Below are 23,269 nucleotides of genomic sequence, written 5' to 3' on the forward strand. Positions count from 1 at the left end.
TAACTGGGACAGCTACTAAGTGACTAGCTGGTAGATAGCATATACTGCATGGAAACAATGAATGAAGGGATGATTCACATCCCAGGTGAGAAGGAGTAAGACGGTAAAAGATTTCATCTTGTTACTTAGAACAGAATGTAATTTAGAACTTAAGATTTATTTATTTCTGGAATGTTCTATTTAATATCTTTCTCCTGCAGCTGACCACAGAAATTGAAACCACAGATAAGGTGTTACTACTGCATAAACAGGTTTTGGAAACTCCACATCATATATCACTATCTAAGAGGGTCACCATGTGCTTTGGCACACTCAAGATTAAATCCTGAGTAAAGAAACTTACAAGGTTTTATAACTCACTGATTTAAATACCCTAATAATAAAACTCTTTCCTCTAAAAAAAATGTCTAGCACTTATTAAAATTCCTCAGGAGTAAGGTTTTATGGAGTGTTTTTTGAGAAAAGTTAGGTTAGAATGGGGATCAGCAAACTTTTTTGTAAAAAATGGAATAGTCAAAAAATGTTCAGTTTTGCAGCTCATATCTATATAGTCTATGACAATTATTCTACTGTCATGGCATGAAAATTATCATATACAATACACAAATGAATCAATGTGGTTGTGTTCTAGTAAATTGGCATTATGGGTACTGAAGTTTGAATTTTCTTGAAATTTTTCTTCTGTTCCAAAATATTATCCTTTTCAATCATTTTTTTTTAAATGTGGAAAAAGCAAATTCTTAGCTCATGAACTAAGATGAGCAAAAATGGGGTGTACTGAATCTGACCTGTGGGCCATATTTTGCTGGTCCTTGGTTCAGAAGCATGATTGTCAAGTAAAATAACCGAATGCTGATGCAGGTCCCTGAACCCAAAGTCTCCGGAACAGAAGTGCCACCTGCTTCGTCTCTGGGCTCAGTCTGCTGCCTAGAAGATGCCTAACTACATGGCTGGTGAAGGAGCATCCACTGAAAGAGGGATATCCACCAGTTCAATGTTCAATCCACCAGTCAGGACATGGGCAGAATTTAGTTCCCCAAAGTTGTTTCCTTTTGTGGCTGTTGTATTGGCTTTGATCATTAGATATCTCAGTATAATTGACGAAGAGATGGATCTATGGCTTTAATGGATATTCCATGTCAACAAGGATTTTATGCCTTTTTGAATACCACCTGATTACATGTCGGGACCATTGGCAGTTGCCCAGGGTGTGAGTTAAGGCTAATGATAGACTGATCTGATAGAGTAAAACTACATGCATCACATGAGTTTTCCTGTCTTTGCAAGACAGGAATTTAAAGTCAGTGACAACACCTAGAGCTGAAGAAATATCTTTCTACTTATTTCTAGATAGTTCTTTTACTCACAGTTGCCTCTTACTTCCTGGCCCACTTTGGTGTTCCCACGGCGCTTATTCTTCTCCATCAGTCTCACTGAAGTATTACAAGGCTGGTTTCCATGCTTACTCTTGGGTTAGTCTCTTTCAGTCATCTTGTCTTTTCTTCTGGAAGTTTCCATTGGTTTTATGCTGAGTGACAACTTCCTGAGTATGGTCCCAAGTCAATGCACCCCGTATCTGTTCCAGTTCTCCATGCTCCACAGCACTCCTTTCTCTGAACGCGTCAGTGGACTGATTGATGGATGGATTCAACACATGTCTACTCAACAATGCGAGTATGTACCACACATGCTGAAAATACAAAGAAACAAACAAAAAGAGCCCAAAACTTCAGAGTTCACAATTTAGTGGAATTGCCAGAGAAACAGACAATGAGAACAACTTCAGTCCAACTCAGGACACCCCTCCACTGGCTCTTAATTGTTCTCAGCCCAGGATCTTTCCTTCCCTGTTCAGATGTGGTTTGCTGGAGCTCTCTGACTGGTTCTGGATTCTTGGGTGCAGACACAATGCCCTGGAACTCTTTCATCTCTGAAGTGCCTACAGAGAGACTACTTGTCCATAGATTCTCTTCAAGTGTCTGACGATTGGTTTTGAACCATAAATAGCATAAAGAAATAAGGGAAGAGACACTCTAGACTGTATTTTGCAGTTTTGACCCTGAATGTTAAATGAATACGGTTCCTTTATGAGTTAGATTCATCCAGACTTTGTGCTTTTGGTGATCAGTGGATCCAATGGGGTGGGGAGGACACAGTTTGGATCCACAGTCTGGTCTGGATGGTGCAGGACAGGCAGCAGCACAGTAGCAAATAGGGGAGAGTAGGAGGAATGAAAGGTTTCCTTGACCTTTGGGTCAGCTTTCCTGTACTGTGACAAAATACCCGACATAATAAAAAGAGAGAAAGATTGGTTTTGGCTCATGATTTGAGTGGTTTCGGTTGATGGTCCATTGGCCCCGTTGCTCTGGGGCCGGTGCTGAGGCAGCCCATCATGGCAGAAGCATGTGGTGGAGGAAACCTGTTCACTTCATGGGGGCAAAGACAGAGATGGACAGAGGTGTCCCCCTCAGCATCCCCCTCAACAGCATATCCCCACCCCCTAAAGTCTCCTCTAGGCCCAACCCTACTTCAGATAGTTCTAATAGTGCCAAAGGCAGCAACTGCGTCTTTAGCATTATGAGCTCTGGGGCAATTTAAGGTCCAAACTATAGCATCCTCCCTTCCTCTCAGGATGCAGGCCAATGTGTTTGCTGGACTCTCCGTCCCTTGGGACCCTCACCCCTTTGAGTGGAGCTCAAAGGGCCTACTTTCTAGGCAGGCCACCGAGCCAGCAGAAGGGCCCCACCAGCTAGATCCTGTGGAGGAGGATGGGGGGAGGTGGCGGCACTCTGTTTCTGCAGGAATTTCCAAAGCACAGCACTGCTCCAGCAAAATGGCTGAGCCAATCAATTGGCTTGATTCACAGACAGAAGCCCGGATAGTGGAGACCCTGCCAGTCCCTGCCGTTCCTTTATAGGCTGCACACCTGTACAACTGGCTTTGGTGGCTCAGTTTCACCTGGTGGGGTGGTGGCGCCTACTGGTAAGACTTCGTAATTAACGATACATTGGTGTATAGTATCATACTCATTGTCTGTTATCCAAGTCTTGGTTTCTATACCTATAAAGCTTTTTTTTTTTTTTTTTGCCTATATTTCAGGAGGATTTTGAGAGTACGAATCTGCAAAGACCCAGCCACTCGGAGGTGCTCCGCAAAGGGCACCTGCTCTCATAATCTTCACCACAAGGGCTGCTTTCAGGACTGTGCTCACTCTGCTGCAGAATGGCAACTTCCCAACTCGCCCAACTTTCCTTTTAGCTGTAGGAGGGACGGCCTGACTTACAGTGATACCACCTTCTGCCTCTCGGTTTTGTCTTTCCATAGATCTGCTAAGAGGCTTCCCATTCCCCCCCTCTGCCCCTCATCTGCTGTATTGTGGTTCCAGGTTACAGATGTGTGTCCTGCTCCTACAGAACATAGGGTTTGGGCTGCTGTTTCTGGTTCTCTTTATTGCTTTGGAGCGATTCTTGAAAAAAACGAAAGAGGGAGAAAAACATCTTTGCTCGGTCGTCTAAAAACCTGGTTATCTTTTCAGACGCGTCAATCAGCACAGCACATAATAGGACGGCTTAGGATGAAAAAGTGAAACCAACTCTTTCGGCTCCTCCTCCTCCTCCCTCCCTATTCCCTTAAATATAATAAAGGGCACAATAGCGGCTCATTCCGGCAGCAAGGCCTGTTTCCCGCCATCAGCACATTCCCTGGCCATCTCCCACAGGCCCTGCGCGCAGATGAAGCAAGTCAAGGCTGGAGTTTGACTGACTTATAGGAATGCGGGATGTAATCGGAGGCAGGAGAACTTTACAAGGAACCAGCTGCTCTTCGGAGGTTGATTCTCATTTTGGAAAATAGCAGAAGCAATTACCGTGGCTCATTAGAAGGCCCAACACACTGGCTGCAAAACTATATTTGGAAAACCATATTCACTGAGCTCCAAAGTGGTGAGAGGGTGAGAATGCATGGAGGGGAAAAGAAAGGGAGATGAGGGCCCGCCCAGGTTTCGATGGCTTCTGCACACAGGTGACTTGAAAGGATCAAGAATTTATCCGAGCCATGACACCTGGCCAGTCCAGTCCAGATGTGCTGGACCTTGAGTGGCTCACTCCAGCCTTTGGGGAACTGGGTTTGCCTAGGCTGAGGCCCGCCTGCCAAGTCGGGGTGGCCCAAAGCCATGCTGTTTAATTGCCTACAGGGAAGTTCAGATGGCCCCTGCGACTTCCAGAGCACTGGGATGTGCCCCTCCATCCCATCAGGGCTGACTGCGCTCTGAGAGCCTCCAACCTCCTCTTCTGCTGCTTCATGAGGAGGGAGAATGGCTGCTGCAGGCTGCTGGCTCATGTCTTGTATTTGCTCAGTGTCCTGGCATGGGCAAGAGAGACCCAGGGCTTGGAGAGAATGGCTGGGATTTTGTAGGATGGAACTATTCCAGAAAGGACCTGAGCAAAACCACCTCTATTCTATTCCTTCCCGTTGGATGAGACTATTTGGAAGCCCTCATCCCAGTCACTTTTATAAGTTGTATGATGCAGATATTTCATTTGTACTGAAATATTCCCCCAATGTTGGTGCTTGATCTTTTATAAAGTATCTTGACCAGGGCTACTGAGAGCTGCTTCCCAATAAAAACAAACAAACAAACCAATGAACAAAAAACCTGAGGGCTCCCCCACCAACGGGAAAGGTATGGAAACAGATCTGCAACCCAAGTCTCAGGGGTGATAGCTCTGTGAGTTTCCATTGGCTTCTTCCCCTACCTGGGTGACGAACCCTGACTTTCTTATAAAATATCTCATTTTGCTTGGCTCAGTGGTTCACCCCTGAAATCTCTGCAACTCAGGAGGCTAAGGCAGGAGGATCACGGATTCAAGGCCAGCCTCAGCAACTTATTAGATCTCATCTCAAGATAAAATTAAAAAAGAACTGGGAACATGGCTCCGTGGCAGAACAGCGCTAGGTTCAATAACCAGTAACATAAGTAAGTAAGTAAATAAATAAAATATCTCCTTTAAAACTCAGGCAGATAGTGTTATTTCTATCTTAAAGAGGGATAAAAATGATGTTGGAGAAATTGTAATGACTTTCCCAGGGCCACCCATCTCCACCACAACATGGCTCAGACAGGAACTCTGGTGGCTTCCATATCATTCTACTCTAGCAAAGGACATGAGTTAGAAATGTGGCACCTATAATAGAAAACTAAGCGACAATAACTGAAACACCTGCAGATTCATTTATCTCAAAACTGGGGAACTCGTCACAATGAGCCGGCTCCTGCTGTCTCTCCTGTCTACCATCTGTACTTAGCATGTGGCTTCTGCTCACACTCATGACCTGTGCTGTGCCTCAAGGTATCCCACTGCCATTCTAGGAAGAAGAAGGGAAGAAGGGGGTTTGAGCTTCCTAGGGCTGCTGTAGCAAACTACTGCAATTGTTTGGCTTTACACAACAGAGAGGTTTATTCATCCATGGTTCTGGAGGTGGGAGGTCTAAACCAAGATGTTGGCAGGGTCATGCTTCCCTGAAGGCTTAGCAGAGAATCTTCCCTTGCTTCTTCCAACTTCCTGAGGTGGCCAGCAATCCTTGGTGCTTCCTGGCTTATAGATGCACCACGCCAGTTTTTGCTTCCATATTTAAATGGCCTTCTCCCCTGCACACCTGTCTCCGTGTTTAAGTGTTGCTCTTCTCTGGAAGACACCTGTCATATTGGATTCAGGGTTTTTCTTAAGTCAATAGGACCACATCTTAACTTTTCTATACCTGCCAAGAACTATTTCCAAGTAATATCACATTTATGGCTGGACGTGAATGATGTGAGAATACCGTTCAACCTAGAGACAATTCTTGAACACTTCTCCTGTGTTATTTGGCCACCAGCTGCAAGGGAACCTCGTAAAGTAGGTAAGGCAGAAGGAAGCTGGCTTACAGGTTAGCTGACACCCACGGCTGTTGTCTGATTAGCTTTTTTGTTTCAGAGAAAGATAACTGGCACTGACAGAGCCCATACAGCAGGCCTGGAACTTACAGGCTTTCTATGTACCTTGCATTATTTAGTGTTCTAGATAATGAATAGAAGATGCAGCCCCTGACATCACTGAGCTGACAGTCCAATAAGGGAGACATGTGGAAATTGGATTGTCAGCTCAGTATGTCAGGGCTGCATCTTCTATTTCCTTTGTACTCCATGCAATTTGAGGTTTGGTACACACCATGTTGGACTCATTACCACCCAACCTTCCTCACTACGGGACAGACCATTTTCTCCCAGGGACTGTCTGATGTCAGCCATGGGAACTGGTCTCTAATGTGATGCTTTTTTTCCTCTGCCGCCTCCATAAGCAGCTGTTGTATTTCATAAGTCATTCAGTGGGCTGCCCTTTGTGTGACCCAGGAAAGAATAAGTTTCTATCTAGATACTCCTGCTGTGGTGGTGTGAATGGGATGGGTTCTTTGAAGAAGCTGAGTTCTCATCCTGAACTGGGACCCAGGTACTAGGCTCTAGGTTCTCTAAAGTCCAGCTGCCATGTCCACACCTGGGACTTCAGGTTCTAGGACATGGATGCTCCCATGTCCTAACTTGTCTGAATCCTTTCAAGTGTTTCTGAAGGGAAGGAGAGGACAGAATCAAATCCAGTGTCTAAATACTACACCTTCAGAGAGAACTATGCCCATGGATGTGGGAAGGGTGGACAGACAGGTGGGAGATAGGATATCTGGAAGGATCCGTGGTGTTCTGGGTGTCCACCACGCATGCTCCTTGGTGTGGGTCCATCAACTCCAGCCCCTGGGCAGAGTGGATTGGACCAGCGATGAGCATCTGGTCCTCAGGCAGCCTTAGATGTATACAACAGAGTCACCTGCGGAGCTTCAAAATACTAGATGCCCAATTCAGCACCAGATGGAGATGCTAACTTATGAAATATCAATGAGACTCTAGGAAGTGCCATTTGAAAAAGCTGTACATGATTTCTGAGGGGCTCCCGTGGTCAGGAATATGCTGGTTGTAGGGACAATTTTGCCCCAAAGAGGTTCCTATTGATTAGGTAGATGCATTAAATCCTCAGTGGAGGAGTGTGACCTCAAAACACACAGACAGGTGGTCACTCTGGAGAATTCAGAGCAAAGGAAGTGAAGGTGTGGGGCTGTGGGGTGAGTACTGGATGCCTGAATGGAGAGGAGGGTTAGGGTCAGGGTCAGGGTTAGGGGCTATCGATTATAGAACCTGACTGTACCTAAAGAGCGAGAAGCCTGGTCTTTTTTCCCAATAAGGCCCGGATGTGGCTCCAGAGGGTGCTTCCTCATTCTGACCTTGTCTCCGAATCTCTCTGCCCATTCACCCAGGTGACCTGAGTCTGTCTGTCTGTCTTTCGCTTACAAATTGGAAAGACTTCATAAAACAGTGTTGGATACAGTCATGGAACACACCTCAAGCACTTCGCAGGTGTGTTCTTTACCAAGAAGGAAGCGGCGAATGAGACAGACTGCGTCCCTGTTTGCATAAACCTGGCATCCTAATAGGTTAGTAAAATAACTATGGAAAAAAAAATCTAGAAGAGGGCTTCAGATGGCAGGAAGTGCTGTGTAGAAAGACTCCTGGAGGAGAAAGCATTGGCAAAGCCTGTCCAGGGCCAACGTCCCTAAGGAGGGCCACCTATCCACAGAGTAGAGCTGTGACTTGTAACCTTCAAGGTCCCTTGGAAGTCATCTTTGGGAGAGATGCTTTTTCCAGATTAGAAAACAGGCAGGCTCAGAGAAGGGAATTGACTTGTCCACAGTCACACAGAAAGTCGGCAGCAGGATGCGGGCTTCTGTGTCCCCTTTATTCAGTACTCTCTCTGCCTACGTCTCCGGGGTCTCTGTGGAGGTTGCTTTGGTGCCACGTTGCTCATGCCATGAATTCTGTTACGCGGAAAGGGAGATGGCTTGAGACAACAGCAGAGGAGGATGCTCTTTCCTTTCTGATGATTGACAGTCCTTCCTTCTTCTCATTTCAGGCCAGTTGCTTTCTTACCTAAAATGCCCACGGGCTGTAGGACTGTAACAAAGGGTGGAGGGCTAATCAAATTTTGCAAATTACAAAGGATGCCTCAGTGCAGAAGCATCCGGTTACCAAGGCCTGGCAGCTGGGGGAGATGGCCGGGGAGAGGACCAAGAGAAGGAGGAAGGAAAGAGGATCCTCCCAGATCAATTTAGGAATAAAGGGAAGCTTCCTCCCAAATTAAACTAAGCAGATGCTGAAGGCAGGTTTCCTTTGGGTCACCTTGGCTGCTCGTGATCTCATCCGTTTGCCATTCCGTTCGGCTTCTCCCTCTTGGTCTGCCGGGGTGTCTCTCCTCCCTCCTCCTCCCTCCTCACCCATTCCTTCTCCTTTCTTCTCTCTCCCTCACACCATTATTGTCAGTAGAACGAGCTGCATGCATGCCAAATCAGGTCATTCACAAATATAGAACAAACGTCTGTCACTACAGATTTACCACTATGACTAAGGCCTGGCCCTTCTGTCTGTAGAAAGTGTGCCCATTTGTGACGCCAGATCCCAGCCCCCGGAGCCTTTTAACCCTCTACCTTAGCTTCACCCAGGTGAGCATTCTGCCAATAAACCTGCGTTGGAGTGTCTTTAATGATTCCTGGTAATGGCTGCGTTGTTTGTTCCTGAAGCCAAGTCAAAGCCAGCCTTTCCATTTAACCCCTCGCCCCAAGGCAGGCTCAAAGCCAGTGTCTAGGGTTGAAGGCTCAACTCTAAGTATTTGTTCTGCACTGAAACCTACTGGAGAATTTCACCCCAAACAAGGTAACGCTCCATTAAAGTGAAGGAGACAACTTTTCAAGAGAAAGGAGTAACTAAACATTCAACATTCTCTCTTTTGACATTTTAATTTGTTGTGAACTATTTCATTGTTCAAATCAGATCATTCTCCTTTCAACCAGACATTAGAATAGATTCCATGGTAAGCAAGAGGGAAAAATGAGAAAAAAAGAAATTAATAAAGAGAGGAAAAACGGGATAAAATACAACTGAATTGCCTATTTTTCTTTAAGAAAATCTTGTTCTCAAATGGTTGGTTCATTTTAAAGTTTGAGTCCATCATCAGTTGTACAGATAGTGTAAAGTCAAGGGTACATATGTGAATGAGATCATTGGTAATGGAGAATGTAAGTCAATAATGAACTCCCCCAATCGAGAAAATAGGAATCCTTCTGGCTTTGTGAACAGTTACTGCAGAATAGTCCAAAGACGTTTTAGGAGATCCCAAAACTTAAGATGAAAAACAAAACCAAAAAAGCATAATCGACCATCTATACAACTTGTTTCTATTTAAAATTATTGGGCTGAGCCTGTTTTCATAGTTGAGAATTTTTATTTCTTTTGTAAAGAAAGGCAATAAAACCACAGATATTAAAGTGAAAACATCAGACTTGTCCTAGCTGCCCCAAAGAACTGACCCCAGTTGTAAATGACTTTGCCAGTTAATTATGGCACTATTAATATCGTTATCATTGCAGTCATTATTTTGTTCCCTTCTTTGATCACACGTTGGCCGGTTCGCCCATGGTGCATGGACTGTGATAGCCACGTGCTGGCTGGTGGGCAGAGATGACTCGACTCCCACCCACACTGAATCATACAGTAAATTCACACTCGTTTTCATGCCTGTGCGCTCGCATGCTGATGACCCGGGAACACGCTTACGCTCCATATTTTTCCTTGTTGCTCCTGATGCGTGTCTTCTGTGGTAGGAGTAGAACAATATGGGCTTCCTCCAGGGGACAAAACAACACCTAACTCTGCAGTGCGGGAGGGTGAGAGGAACAGATGGAAGCCAACCACACTCAGAAAGGGCCAACTGAGCGCGCGCGGGAGGAAACGCGGCTACCGGCATCACACCTGGGCGCTGCCAACCATCTTGGCAGCCGGGCTGCCTGGGGAATGAAGGCGAGGGCCGGGGTGAGAAGATGATCCAGGCGGCTCACAGAACCGTCCTTTGAGGGAGGATACTCAGGTGCCTGTCTCCCACGCCCCACATGGTGACATGAGTGTTGTGTGTGTACATCATTGAACGTGTCTGGGACTTCAGAGGTCTGCAGCAACCCCCTCACCCTGTAGTTGGCAATAAGAGCAGCTAAAATGCCCTAATTCACTTACCACCAGATCTTTGTGGTGTCCACAGTGAGAACAGAAATGCCTCTTCTATGGCCGTGGGCCTTTGTGGGGTTTTGGTCCTGGCACATCTTGGGCAGGGCTGTCTGTGGACTCTCCGTGATGCTGGACCTGGCTGTATACAGCAGCCACTGGCCACGTGTGGCTGTTCAGATCTTGCCACACAGCCGGCTTAACTGAGGGTCCGTACTTCTAACTGCATATGATTTTAAATTTTCATTAATTAAAAAAAATGTAATGACCCTGAATATTCAATGAAGCACATCAGGGGCTGCTTCTGTCACTGTAATTGATTCTCCTGGGTTTGGTGGCCACACACCGAATAGTGCAGATCTGAGACATGGTTCTCAAAATCTGCTGCAAACCTTTCTGGCTATTTCTGTGTCAGCATTCTTAGCAAGGTACGTGTGGAAACTTCCTCGGCCTGTGGATGAAAGACCTAGTGGCCCATCCCTCTTATAAACCAGGATTCAAGGCAAAGCGGTCACACCCAAGCACACAGGCACTCCCTGTAATCCAGTGACTCAAAACTCAGCTTTCTACTCCTGAACCAAACTTTTTGGTTCATGTAACACTTTATCTTCACCCAAGAAATAACAAAGAGGAATCTCTGGAGGGACAGAAACTTATAATTTATGTAAGCTTCTCGGATGATTCCTATACAAATAGTCCAACGTTAATTCAAATACATCTCAAATCAACTGTATCCTTGCTAATTCAGGCTCAATAGGACAGAGGTCAAACTCTTTACCTTCTAATTTTCCCAAATCTGGAGGCAATGCTGACTTAACTGGTTACAAGGCATAGAGTCATCACTACTTGTCTTTTGCTTGGTTGGTGCTGAAGATTGGACCAAGGGCCTAGCACATCTTGGGTAAGTGCTCTAACCACTGAACAACACCCTCAGCACACTCATTGGTTGAACGATTCGATCTTAGAATGGCTCAGACGTGGAGAGCTTTTAACTTACATTTGATCTCTGTGTCTCTCCTTGTATTAGTGATCCTATCTTATTTTATTTTAAAGTTAAGTCTTTCCCACCTCCTCTCCCATCTGTCCATTTCATTCTTTCCCCAACTCCATGGTTAGTTGATAATCTAATCGTCTTCATCTTGTAACATCATACCCAGCCTCGTCTTCAGGGTAGTTTTATAGTAGTTCCCATTTCTAGAGGATTCCATCTAAGGAAATTGACCCAGGTCATTAGGCTGGGAATTATAGAAAGAGGTGAGTTTGTACCCAAGCTACATTCTCGACTACTAAGGGAGATGGCCACCTTCTCTATGCCCCCAGCCCACCATCGCTGTCCACAGCAGTCATCTCTCAGAACCAAAGTTTCTTCTCTTTTTGACATTTGCTGTGCAATAATAACAGAACAGTCAGTGGATGTTGAAGACACCAGACAAAAGACTCTCGAGAAAATCGGCCATGTACATAGTCTCAGAACCACACCACTAAACACAAAGAGGAAAGTTGGCAGGTGCCACCTTAACCCAGGGATCAAAGTTAACAGAAGAGTAATGGAGAGGGTGCCTGACGAGGTGCACAGAACTGCACCGGCTGTGTAGTATTTCTATCAAAAATGTTAAACTTGAGTCTAATCACGAGAAAAGAATCAGACAAGTTCGAATTGGGGTCCACTTTGAAGAAAAAAAAAATAGCCTGTACTTCTCAAAAATGCCAGCGTCATAAACATCAGAAAGAAGTTTGGAGAAGGATTCTACACTCCAGAGGGTGAAGGGACAGCAATTCCATGCAACATGTGACTCTCGATGGGATGCTGATCTTTTAAGAAGCTGTAAAGGACAGTATGGGGACATCTGGGGAGAAGCACACACAGGCCCATCTACTAGCTGGTAGGATGGCGTCTCTGTTAGGTTTGCTGAGTGTGCGTATTCTCAGGAAATTGTCTCCAGCAGCGTGAAGCAGTGAAGGGGTATCAGGGCTGCAGCTAATACTGAAACAGCCCAGTGACACCCAAACTGCGCTCATACACAGCAAGTAAGTGTGGCCAGTTATAATAACCGGGGAATTTAGGTAAAGAGTATATGGGTGTTCATTGTATTATGTTTGAAACTTTTCCATTCCACAGGTTTAAAATCTTTATCGAAACAGAAAGTTGGTAAAAACAAAACAAAACAAAACAAAAATGCATTAAAAACACCCCTCAGAAACGCTGATACTGAGGTAGCTCTGTGTCTCACACTATCCCAAGCATTTTACAAAGATCAACTCATTGAATCCTCATGACACCTTGCACACACCTTGTCATTATTGTCTTCCTTGAACACACGAAAGGTTGTGATTTGGCCAAGGTCAGCAGCTGGCCAGGGCTAGACTTGGGATTCCAACCAGAGCCCCTGCACTTGAACTCTCTGCTAAACCGTGGGCTGGTATCCCCTTCTCACCGACTTCAGCTGGGGTTGACCGCGTTGTTCCTCACACTTCACCAGCTCCAGCATTTTAAAGTTCTTCTTTGTATCCATTTGAAATTCATCCCCGGATGACTTTTATCCCTTTGCTCTATTTCCACAGCAGGCCCATCTGGAGCAAATCCACCTCCCCCAAACTTGGGACATCAGTCATGTTCACCACCGTGTCCAATTAGAAGCATGCCTCCCAGCACGTAGTAGGGACTCAGTAAATATTAACCAAAATAAATGAATGAACGAATGAATATCAGCCTTTCAAATATTGGGACAACATAACTTCTGGAAATTTCCATTCTCTGTTGAAAATATTCCCAGTCCCTCCAACTGTTCCATTAATATTCTAGTCACTGACCTCTTAAATAATTCCAGCTTTCCTAGTTGTAAAAGGTTGTGCCCAGAACTGAAAAAAGAAGTACTCCAGAGTTCCCTGTTCACCATCAGGTGGCGGGGGGACACCACTTCCCTTGCTTTAGACAGTGTCTTTCTGCTAATGGAGCCTAAAAAAAGATCACAACAATTTTAAAATGACTTCGTAAAAACTACCTAAGAAACTTCCTGGCCAAGACAGTGTAGGGAACATACACATTTACTCCTGCTATATTCCCAGTCCCACTAAAATAACAGTGAAGAATATGTGTGTGTGTGTGTGTGTGTGTGTGTGTGTGTGTACCCTCTTTATATAAATATATTCACTTACATGATCCTAGAAGGACAATGATAATGAGAGAGAAGGAAGTGGTGATAACATTTGGGAGCCGGAAAGCAGATGCTTAAATGGCAACTGACTTATCAGAGCTAAGAAGGGAGAATCTTAAACCATCAGAAGAATCACTGATAACAAACCCGACGACCTTGAAAACCCCCAGAGGCTCGGAAATGGATGGAATCAACTACTTCTAGAAGTGGGGCTTATGATGCAGGTTCTAGGCACGACATCTCTTCCATGCAGTCCTCCTCCCCAGCAGATAACTGGAGGCCTGTTCAAGAGCTAGGGCCTCTGCTGGACAGAGCTCAGGGCAATCGTGCCTTAATAAAAGGAGGGGAGCCAGGCTCAGTGGGGCACACCTGTAATCCCAGCAGCTGGGGAGGCTGAGGCTGGAGTATTGCCAATTTGAGGCCAGCCTCAGCAATTTAGCCAGGCCCTAAGCAACTTGGGAAGGCCCTGTCCCAAAATGAAAATTTTTAATCAGGGCTGGGAATGTGGCTCAGTGGTTAAGCACCCTATGGTTTCAATCTCTGGTACCAAAAATGAATGAATAAATGAATAAATAAACAAACAAACAAACAAACAAATAATTAGGGCAGGTAGGACAGAAAGCAGATTAAATAAATATGGACATATCAACGGCAGCGACCTGCACCCTCTTCACTCCAGAACGTTGGCAGCTTGTTTCAGTCCATCAGGCAAAAGTTTGTAGGGTCTTTCTCTAGAGACTTCAACTAGCTCATGAGGAAAAGAGTTTAGGAAACTGACTCGAAAGTTTCACCATAGAAATGGCTAAACCAGATCACCCTGCCGGAGACCACACTGTTCAAATTTACCTGTGAGCTCAGAGTTTCTAAGTAGCTTCAAAAAAATGCTTAAATTTTATTTCATTGTGGGAAGCTGTACAGAGCATCATGTTTACCATTTTAACCACTTAAAAGTGCAAAGTCAGTGGCATTAAGCACGTAATGCTACCATTCGCTCTGTCCTCACCCTAAACGGCAACTCTGTACCCACTAAGTAAGGATTCCCCACCCCTGGGGACCACCCTTGTACTTTCTATCTCTGTGCACTGGACTGTGCTCTGTGTCTCATGCAGGTGGAATCATATTATTTCCATTTGTGTCATGTTGCCAGGTTCATCTAGGTACTATACCAGATGTCAGAAATCTCTTCGTTTTTAAGGCAGAATAATATTCCATCGGTAGGGTGATACAGGGCAAGAAATTATATAGAAATGAGAAAGCTTTTGTGTTAACTCTCAGTCTAGAGAATTTTTTATTCCTTTCCCAAACCAGCATGATGCGTAAAACCTCCCTACCTAGTAGCACAGAGAAGCCACCCCAGGTACTGGCCGTTGTAGAAGCAGACAGATTTGCAGGCCTCACCATGGAGAGTAACCTCTTCAACTTGCATCAAATAGAGTGTGCAGACCCATGCAGAAGCACATAGAAACAGAAGTAGCTAACTAGAGCTGTTCAGATAAGGTCAATGCATAGTCTCTTCTATTACGTCTGAACTGTATGTAACCATAAGCAGAGAGAGAGAGGGAGAGAGAGAGAGAGAATTCTTTGCTGTTGGTGTCCATGTCCTTCTGTCTGGGATCACCAAAGACACAGTCTGGCATGTGATAAAGGAAATGACCACAATGAGGTTGACAGCAACCCATGGACTCAGAATGAAGTGGACGTATGTTAGTCCCACTTTATAGGGTGCCCCTTGATCCCTCCCCAAAGCACCAAGGTTCACATGAGAGCCTCATATTAATTGATGCTCATCATTTTGTTGGTTTCTTTCTTTCCTGTTGGTTGTGCTTTTATTTATTCAAATTCTGACTGAGCTCCTACATGCCAAGTGCTAGAGTGGGCGCTCAGCTCTCAGCCCCTGGAGTACCACGGTAAGTCGTCAGGAAATGTTTTACCATGTAAGACAGATACGATCTTTAACATTCATTTGAATGCTTATTGAGCATGTTGAGTGTTGCAGGAACTGTGCTAGCAGCTAAACCAAGAGCAAACAAAGATGATTTTTGCCTCATTGAACAGGAGGTATACATACACATGTTTGAGTTCACTGGTTAATGACTAATATGTGTTTTTTATATCACAAAATGCACACTAAATAATTATCCAATGTGCGTGTGTGTGTATGTGTGTGTGTGTGTGTGCTTTCTATGACATTCTAATCATGTTTCTTTTCTGCTTAAAACTCTTCAATCTATAAGTACAAAACTCTTCTCTTAGCAGCGAGTACTTTCAGGCTGGTTTCTGTGCCTGGTTTTCTGTCTTCTTTTCCTAGCCCATCTCTAAGCCAGTCTTCTTAAGTCCTAAATCTCCTGGGAGGCGCGGTGCCTTCTGCTTTGGCTCTGGTGTTCCCTCTGCTTATCTGAAGTCTCCCAACTCGAATGTTCTCATCCTACCCTTCAAAGCAAAGCTCAGACTCGGACCTCTCTAAGAAGACCCTGCCCCCCTGGACAGCCACCACTATGATCTGGCAAAATGGGTCACCTCCCCTGATGCCGAGTCATCAGACATGTGCAGCAGGACTTAGCTGCGTGGGATTCTCCAGTGTGCTCATTCGAACCTCGCACCATTTCTTCAAAAGTCCTACATTCCAACATCTTTGGGACTCCTTTTCCCCGTTCCCGATGGTGTCCTGGGCCAGCATCCCTGCACCGTGCTGGCTTTGAGGAGAAGACGGAGCCCCTCTGCTTGGTGGTGCCCTGCTGGCAGGGGCCCTGGGTACTGTCTCTCCACACAACCCCTTTGGAGGTGTCGGGACTGGGTCCCCTCTGCCCAGGCCCACACATCATGGCAACCTGCCCCTGGCCTCCTCTGCGGCCCAGGCGTTCTTTACTGTTGCAGCTGCTGGGAGCTGCCTGGCTTTCCTTCTGTCTTCTGGAAATCTCAGGCATCAACGTTTTCCCTACAACATGAGGATGGTTCTGCTGGGACAGGGAGAGGACTGGGGAAGAAGGCAGTCACCCTTTAAGTCACTCCTCCAACTTTCCGTCAGACCCAAGATTTGCCTGTAACTGTGATTATGTTCTCCCCACTCTGGGGCTCAGCCCGTTAAGAACAAAAGCCAGGAAGTATGCAGCCCATTTCTGCTCAACCCAGAGACCTTTCTCCTCTGCAGATGGCAGTTTTCAAGATAATACCCTGCTTTACTTGTAAACGAGTCGTTGTCAGGCTGTGGGGTGTTTCTTGGTATTGTGAGCTTTTGGAGGCCGGGCCTGGGCTTAGCTATTTCTGTATTCTCTGAATTGTGAATAGTGTCTGTTGTACAGTAGACACTCACTAACGGTTTATTAAAGGATGAGGGAGTAAAATCAGTGCAAATTCTCCCTCACTTAAAGTCTTCAGCTATGTGATAAAGTAGCCACTTTCTAGCCTGAAAGTTCAGGCCTTTGATGATCAGATGTCCCACTTATTTTCTGGCCCTATTTCATCTTTACTTCATTAATCTTTCATAGTTTGAGTTTCCCACTAAGCTGGGAGTCCCTTGAAGGCCAAGATCATATTATTCTAATCCAAATGCAGAACTAGTTAAATGTGCTAAAGAAATGCTGCATTAATACATGGTTTAAAAAGAACTCAGTGTGTTCACTTAAGATTTGGTTAAGATTCTAACAGGCAGAGCAGATGGACCTGGTAAGCATTAACTTTGATAGAATGATGATTGCCCAAAGCTTAGGTCTTTCTAAGTCTGTCTGATACTATTTACAAGGTTATTGGTTTTTCCTGCTGGAGAGCAGAGATAGAAAAATGTTTGTGAAACTAAAAATAAGATTGCATCAAACTATAAGCTGCTTCAAGGCAAGAGGAATTCCTTATTCTTTGTTTCTCCAGCATCAGTACATAGCAAACAATATTTGCAACACAATAAGCACATTGTGTTTTTTTATATTGGGTAGAATGAGCTTGCCAACTTAATTTTTTCTGTCCTTTCTCAAGATTGTTTTAGCAATTCCAGTTTCTTTGCCTTTTAATATAAATTTTAGAATATTTTATATGTGTAAACAAAATAAAGCCTGATGGATATTATATTAAATCTGTTAGTTCAATGGTGGAGAATTGACACCAAAATTGAGTTCATGAACATGGTATGTCTCCCATATATTTAGTCTTCTTTGATTTTTTTTTTAAACTAGCAATCTTTTCTCCATCATGAAAACTCTAAATGTATTGTAGATTTTCACTTGAGTAATATTTAATTTGGGGGAAGTTATTTAAAGAGTATTGTTTACTGTTTTAACCTTAGTTTCCATTTTTTGATTGCTAGTCTGTAGAACTATAATTGATTTATTTTATGTGAACAAGATATCACTTAAGTTTGTAAAATTCCCTTATTAATATTACCAGCTTTATGATAGATCCATGGGTTTTTATGTGTAGATGATATATCAAAAGCAGGTAAAGTCTTTGTAATTTGTATACCTTTTATTTCTTTTTTCTTTCTTTTTGCTGGCTAGAACTTCTAGTAAGGTATTGAACAACAGGATGAAAGGGGATTTTCCTTATTTTGTTTCAATATTAGAAAAACCAAGTTAAAAAATTTCCCTTTTTCTGCTAGTTGGCTGAGGTTTTTTTAAAATTATATTTATTATTAGAAATGGACATTGAGTTGTGTCAGGTGATTTTTCTGCACAAATACGTATGGTAACATGATTTTTCTTTTCTGTCTATAAATATGATGAATCACATTGATTGGCATTGTAATATTAAAGCAGCTTTGGATTCTGAGAAAATATTCCAGTTAGTTATGATGCATTAGTCTTTGAATATATTGTTGGAGCTGATTCGCTGGTATTTTCTGAGAGATATTCTCCTGCAGTTGTTTTTTTCTTTACTATCTTTGTGTAGTTTTTTAAATCAAGGTATTGATGGCATGAAAGAATGACTTGGGAAATCATTTCTCCAGTTTTACCAAGAGATTGTATAGAATTGGTATCATTTCATCCTTAAAGTTTTGGCAGAACTAATAATGATGCCATCTGAGTGAGTACGTCTTTTGTTAAAATTTTAAACTATGAATTCAGTTTCCATAGGTCTATTCATACTACCACTTTCTTCTTGTAGTTTCTGACTTTGAAGAAATTGCTTATCTAAATGATTCCACTTATGTCTATAGAGTTTTTGTAGAATTATTTTTTAATATCTTTGGAGTCTGTAATTATATGTCCCCTCTTATTCCTAATAGTAGTAATTTGTGTTCCTTCCTCCCTTTTTCTTTGTTAAATAGGCTAAAAGTTTATCAAATTTATTGGCTCTTCCAAAGAACCTATTTTTTGTTTCATTGAATTCTTATTTTATTCTATAAATTCCACTTATTTCTGCTCTTTATTGTATCCTTCTTCCTTCTACTTTATTTGGGTTTCTTTTGCTTTTCTTTTTCTATGTCCTTATAGTGGAAACTCAAACTTCTGAGTGGAGGTTTTCTTTTGTACTAAAATCACTTAATACTATAAAAGTCCCTCCAAGCACCACTTTATATTCATCCCATAAATTTAGAGATGTTGTATTTTGATTTTTTGTTCAATACAAGCTGTTTTTTAATTACCCTTTGAGACAGTAACTGATGGAAGTTGAGTTGGCTTATAAACAAATCTGAGTGATGTTTCAGGTTTGGTTACCTGAGAGGGTGAGTGTTGTTCTCCTTCTCACTCTAACAGAAGTGAGGCATCATAAAAAGATTTTAAGATTTAAGATTAAGCATTGAATAAACTATCTGCCTTGAGTAGTTTAAACTTTAGCAATTTAATGTAATAGTGCCTCTTCAATTTAATATTAGGAAGACCCTAAACCAAACTTTTGAAACCTTCTAAGAATCAGAAACTGTACCTGGGTCAGCAACACCTCATCTCCAAGAGATGTGCTGTGATATGGTTTTTGAAGCTCCAATGGAATAAATATCACTTTGAGAGCTTATAAAACACAGACTTCTGGGTCCCCACCCCAAGGTATTCTGATTCAGCAGGTCTAGGATGGGCCCAAGAATTTGTATTCTAGCAAGTTTCCAGCTGGTCTGAGGATGGTGCTTTGAGTAGTACTCAGAAGGAGCAGGAGAAGACTGCCTACCAAGCTCTCTTGGACATGCATTTACACTTTGCATGTATTTCTTTCTTCCTTTACATTTTTGAAATTTTCTTGTTTCTTCCCTTTCTTCTTCCTGCCTTCCAAATATGGATATTTTCCAAGATCACAACTTTGACTCTTATCTCTTTTTTTCTTTCACTCTAAATTCAGCAATTGCTTGTTGAGTCTACTAATTGTGGAGCTAAGCTCTTGGTACCTCAGAAGGCTCTTGGGTACCCCATGGATCCCGTGCCCACTCTTGTCTTCTCTGTGAAGGTGTTTTCGGAACTTTCCTGCAAACATGGCCACCTCCTTCTTTGCTTTCCCATAGCTCTTTAATTGTGTCATCTGTTTTTTATTTCATTCTCTCTTGGTTGGAATTTTCCTAAAATAATATCCCAAATCTTGATTAAAAACAGGACTTGCACTGAGAAAAATTGTTCCAACCTATGGTTTTGATTTTGTCACCCATCTGTAGTTATACTTCTAGATCCAATAATTATATAAATCTTAGAGTGGATCAAAGAATTGTGACAATCCTTTATCATCTTTTTAATTTTTTAGATTTTTTTCCTCATTTTTATTGGTGAATTATAGTTGTACATAATGATGAAATTTGTTGTTACATATTCATACAAGCACACAATATAACGATACAACTTTGCCAGTATTATTCCCCAGTATTTCCCCTTTCCTTCTCTTTCTCCCTCCTTGTGGTCTATTGTTCTCCCTTGGATTTTCATGAGATTACCTACCACATTTCTTTTCCTTTTTCCTTTCTAGTTTCACATAAGAGAAAATATTCAGCCCTTGACCTTCTGAGTTTTCAACCAATACCACTTTACCCTATGCAAAATATGTACAGGAATATATATATTATACATATGTAATATATATATATATATATATATATATATATATATATATATATATTATACATACATATATATATATATATTACGTATGTATAATATATATATATATTATGTGTGTATATATATATATATATATATGTATGTATTCTGTTAATATTTAAAAATCTTGCAAAATGACAGGAAGAATTAAACAAAATTCTACTTTTTTTGTGTAGTAATGAATATTGAACCCAGGGGCACTCTACCGCTGTGCTACACTCCCAGACCTCTCTATTTTTTTGAGACAGGTTCTTGCTAAGTTGCTCAGGCTGGCCTTGAACTTGTGATCTTGCCTCAGCCTCCCGAGGATCTGGGATTACAGATGTGTACCGCCATACCTAGCCAAACAAAATTTTACTTTTTAGCCTACTGGTAAAAGACAAATATTAATGGTATTTATTTACTTTCATCTAATGCAGTTCAATGAACATGTGTTAAGAAACCATGATATTTTATTGTGCCTGTATACATTTTTTCCCCTCTAGCCTATATTATTCCTCTTCAAATTTTATGTGTGTGTGTGTAGGGGGGGGAGTCATAGATTGATCATGACACCTTTGTTCTCACTCTTGTCAGCCTTCAGTGAAAATAGTGTCCATTTCTGTATGTGCTGGGTGTTTAAAAGGGTGAAGTTGAGGCAGGAGAGAATGTTTTCATGTGAAGTCTGAGTAAACATCAGTGGAAACCTCTGCGAGCTCTCTTTGTCCTATCCTCCAGATTTCCTCCTCTGTGATAGCGAGTGCTTTTGCAGGAAGTTACAAAGGTGCACGGGAAACCCAAGCCTTGACTAGGTCCTCAAAGGTCAACCTGTTCTTGCACATAAACAGAGTGGGAAGTCATCAGGGTAAGAAAGAAAGAACAACGAGAAAACCAGCAGATCTTTGAAATTAAAAAAAATAATAATGCAAAATGAATACCAGGCATTTCCTTGGGGCAGGAAGAAGTATAGCCCTGCCTGTCCACTGACCTTATGGCTATATCAGATTTAGAATATCACAAAGATTCTTCCCAAACTCTCAGGAACCAGGAGAGAGCAGGCTCCCTGTACTGTTTTGCATTACAGTGGAGACACATCACAGTCACGTTCAACTTACACACATCATGTTTTTCACACAACATGGCTCCTAAATGTATGCCAATGACTTCATCTGGTGCTCAAGAAAGGAAACAGAGATGTGTTCCAATAGAGAAAAAAACTGGCTGTGTTGGTGCCATTGAAAGATGGTGCTGTGTATGCAAAGCCTACCTACTGTTCTTTAGAGATGATGTAAAGGACTTTCCTTGGTGAGAGAGGGCTGGTGGTCTAGTATCCCAGGGGCTCCCGTGAGCAGCGTTGGCCTTGGTCCAATGCCTCTCAGAGCCTGCTACTGCAGACCATCAGCAGAGGAGAACAAGAGGATGGTTGGGTCTCCATGGAAACCATCTTCCCCTTCTTTTCCACACCTCTGCACAATCCTTCTCTCTTTTCCAATTTTCTTAATGGAGAACTTTCCACACATCACAAATGGGGCCATCCAGGTGTGGCAGTGATTTCATTGAAGAGAAAATTTAGTGTAGTGCACTTTTTGTGGGAACTTCTACCCCAGACAAATTATGTGGGCGGCTTGGGGCTCCCGGCATACGTGCGATGCAATAGTTTTTTCCAGATAAGTGTCACCGCAGGTCGGTGATTTCCTAAGCATGAGAAAGCCTCCAGATTGTTTTTGCTATTAGATCATGCTTGGGATTAGGGCTCAATGGGGCACCGTCAGTGTGCTTTCTGTTGCTGTGGCTGAGATTGCATAATTTATAAACAATGGAAGTTTATTTGACTTACAGTTCCAGAGGCTGGGAAGTCAAGAGAATGGCACTGACATCGAGTGAGAGCCTTCTTGCTGTGTTAGAACATGGCAGAAGTTGTCACGTGGTGAGGTGGCAAGGGACTATCAGCCCTGGTATCTCTTCTTCTTATAAAGCCAGCAGTCTCATCATGGGAACCTCACTCTGTTGACTTTATCTCATTTAATTACCTCCTAAAGGCTCTACCTGAAAAGACCATCAACATAGGTATTTGAGTATGAAGTTTCAATATGAGTTTTGGAGAGAATATTCAAGCCATGGCAGACGCCACATGGAGACTATTTCTCTGTCTGCCAATCATGAACTCTCTTTCCAGCCTAGTGGTAAGTTGTAAGGGGAAGGGAATTATATTTATTTTTGCAATGGTGAGGAATTATGGAGAAAATGTGGAATCAGAGGAAAACTCTGAATGGAGAAATTCATTTGAAAGGAAACAAGAAACAAGAGGCAGAATGGAACCTCATAGTACCAGGGGCGAGTTGCTGAAAGATTACTGGGACAATGTGATTGCTACAGGAGAATGAGGTCACCAGAAAAAAAAAAAAGAAAAAAAAAACCTTTGCTTGGAAACTAAATTTAGAATAAGGTTTCCATTGTTTGTCTTACAGTGGCCAGAGTTCATGAGTGTCTTGCTTTGACCCCAGGGGCCCTGTTTCTTCAGTGGAGGCCAACTCTGAGTAAGAGGAAGCCATATATCTTCTAAGAATACTCCTGTCTTGGGCTTAGCTCAGTAACATTAACAGAGGGAAATGAGGTTATGTGAACTTCCCATGGATGTGTTATTGGGAGTGGCAGGGCTGATACAATGGATTCTCTGTGAGGCATGCTGAGAGAGAGAGAGAGAGAGAGAGAGAGAATGTCAAGTGGATTCTAGAAATTCTCCTGGGTTTTACTACTCAGGAAAGAGTGAAGAATATCCTAAGACAGTGAATCCTTAGCAGATATCACTCCATATACAGATGGCCACCACATATACTAGGATAAAACAATGCAAAAATCTTCTAGTGCAAGTGGGTTAGGTGTGGAATATTTTAATGGCGGAGTCAATTCTGATGCGACTCATTTGCTGATTGTTCCATTTTCCCCATAAAAAAAAAAACTATGGCCTGGCAGTCAGTTGGCTAAGTTTAAAACCTACTGTATCT

The sequence above is a fragment of the Callospermophilus lateralis genome, chromosome 6 (assembly GCF_048772815.1).
Source record: "Callospermophilus lateralis isolate mCalLat2 chromosome 6, mCalLat2.hap1, whole genome shotgun sequence".
In the NCBI taxonomy this organism is placed as follows: Eukaryota; Metazoa; Chordata; class Mammalia; order Rodentia; family Sciuridae; genus Callospermophilus; species Callospermophilus lateralis.